The sequence below is a fragment of the Austrofundulus limnaeus genome, unplaced genomic scaffold (genome assembly GCF_001266775.1).
Source record: "Austrofundulus limnaeus strain Quisiro unplaced genomic scaffold, Austrofundulus_limnaeus-1.0 Scaffold430, whole genome shotgun sequence".
In the NCBI taxonomy this organism is placed as follows: domain Eukaryota; kingdom Metazoa; phylum Chordata; class Actinopteri; order Cyprinodontiformes; family Rivulidae; genus Austrofundulus; species Austrofundulus limnaeus.
Genome location: NW_013952832.1, coordinates 101,282 through 103,803, shown reverse-complemented (window position 1 = coordinate 103,803; position 2,522 = coordinate 101,282). Strand labels below are relative to the sequence as shown.

Sequence of the window (2,522 nt, the reverse complement as noted above, 5' to 3'; positions counted from 1 at the left end):
ATATATTAGGGGTGCAACCAAACAAGAAATGTATTATATTACAGATATATTACAGATATATATGTATTTTCCAGGCACACTGTGGTTCAGTTCTATTTTACACTTAGGTGACTATGTTACCTTCAGTTGAAATGTAAATGCAGGATATACTGTATAAAAAATAAATTTGGCTGCATTTTAGCCTAAATGTCTTGAAGTGAGGCCTGAGCTCAGCTGCAGACTGAGCTTCAGGAGGGGTTTTGTACAAATAGGCAGTGCTTTGTACCAACAAGAATTTAGGCAGCTCCAAATGGCTAACATAAGAGAATCAATGATTTCTCAAACGTGCATAAATGAGTCAAAGCAACATCCTGGATGTGTTTTTGACGAGGGGAAGACATTATAACATGATATAAAGCTAAAAATTTTAAATATTATTATATTATCAATTATCTATTTTGTATATCACCCCCTTTAAATGCAGTAATTAGTGCAAACAGAGTTCTGATGAACTGCACTGTTCATATGTCCAAACCTTTCAGCAGGACATTTTGAGGTTAAAAAGTCATTTTTGTTGATTTTATGCAATATTCAAATTTTCTTAAAATCAAATTTTGAGGTTTTCATCATGGAAAATATCCTATAATCAGACAATCTGATATGAATTTGTTTATTCATGTTGTAGAGAGTTTTCTTATTATTACAGGGGAGTCATGCTGTAACCCAGAGGTTCTCAAACTAGGGTCCCCGGAGCCCCAGGGGTCCACGAGAGGTATCTTGGGGGGTCCCCAAAAATTTTTTACTAAAATGTTACTTTGGTTTTTATTTTTAAAAATGCATGAAGAACAATGAACTAATAAAACAAACATAACAAACTTCATAAAAATATATATTTCCATGGCATTTAGGGGTTGAAATGACAATAAACAGGGGGTCTCCGGAATATTTTTTGCCCTTGTAAGGGGTCCCCAGACCCAAATGGCTTGAGAACCCCTGCTGTAACCGGAGGGTTGCCGGTTCGACCCCTCAGCCTCTGTGGAGCTTGATAAAGTGCTATATAAATTCAGTCCATTCACCATTTTTTCAGCAGCTCAGAGTGAACCTCCTTCTCAGGCGTTTTGACACGTTTTTCTCCAGAGGCAGTAAAACTCTTTGGTGGTTTGTGAATCACGTGTTCTTTCTTTTTTTCCCTCCATTCACAATCTTAGGATGTGTTAATGCTGAGCTCTAACACCTTTGTGAGCTGAGAGCTTTTGTCTGCTACTAATAAAACACGTTTGGGCAGATAATATCTTGTGAAACCGCAGACATAAAGACCCTCGCTTCTGGAATGAAAATGAGGCGCTCATATTCTGACATGATCATGGCTGTAAGACATATATTAGGTATATGTGACCCATTGAGACAGCGTGATCTGAATAAACATCCTCTCTCTATCAAGATAACTCTTTTCAGATCTGGGTCATTTTCTGACAAGTGACACATGCTGTATTGTTAGAAGTCTTTGCTTGAAGTGAAACACATTTTTAGACGTATTTCAGACCAGAGTTTAAGGCTAAGATTGTTTTTGGTTGAGAAATGTTTTAAGGATTCATAGACTTAAATATAAAGATCAATAGACTGAGCCCCGCCCATACCGTACACTGGTAGGCTCTGTGACAGCATGGAGGAGCAAAAATGGCGTCTAAAAGGGCAACAGCTCACAGCCTCCATAGAAACTAATAGATAAACAGCAGCTGAACGGGATCTGTTTCACAGATTATCAGTCATGTTTTTATAATAAATTAATAATTATGTTAATTTCATTTAACAATCATGTAAAACAGCAGATTTATACTAGCCCGGTTTAAACCAGACCCTGTCCTTCACTTTGCTTCGTACAAGGGTCTGGACTTGATACATAGAGAAGTGTTTCTTGCAGGAGGCGTGGCCTCTGCTGAAGTTTAAAATGATTGGATCAGTTGGCTGCGACGTATGTCGCTGTGAAGGAGGCTAAGCTAAGAAGCTAACCGGAATTCGCGTGTGCTGTAAACAACCCTACTGAGAGGAGAAAAGTACCGAACTGAACGAGACAACTGTAAATGAGAGCTGCAGCTTTGTCAGACAAATTTATTTTAATTTGAAGCCTTATCAACACAGACTGGTTTCATTCACTTCCTCCACTGCCGTATGCTAAAATAACTAGCAGACACTGCAGAAAATCGAGTCATTCTAAACTCCGCCTTCTGTTTGCTGATTGGCCCAGGTAAAATAAACTACAAGCAGACACTGTGCATAAAATTGACGTTCTGTTCTCTGATTGGTCCGGCTAAAAATCTGCCAGCGAAATCTAACTCAGTGGGCGAAGTCCCAGACGGAGCAGTGAAGGGAAACTAGAATTGAGCGGAGCTGCGTAGGAAGGCAAGGACCAGGCTAGATTGATACAGAAAAATATACATTTTATAAATAACAATGATGTAAACCAGACCTGAAGTCAGCCTGTAACTTAGACTTTAGCTTGTTGAAAAATGATGACTTCAGCTAGTAATAAAGTATATTTATTA

General features: G+C 38.5%; 1 long non-coding RNA gene across 1 annotated transcript in view; it reads left to right on the top strand.

Annotated features, from left to right (window-relative positions):
- LOC106529243 (uncharacterized) overlaps positions 1-2,522 on the top strand; it is a 14,572-nt gene extending 12,050 nt beyond the window's left edge. The window contains exon 3 of the long non-coding RNA XR_001311614.1: positions 2,512-2,522. This is a non-coding gene — a long non-coding RNA (uncharacterized LOC106529243). The remainder of the gene's footprint in view (positions 1-2,511) is intronic.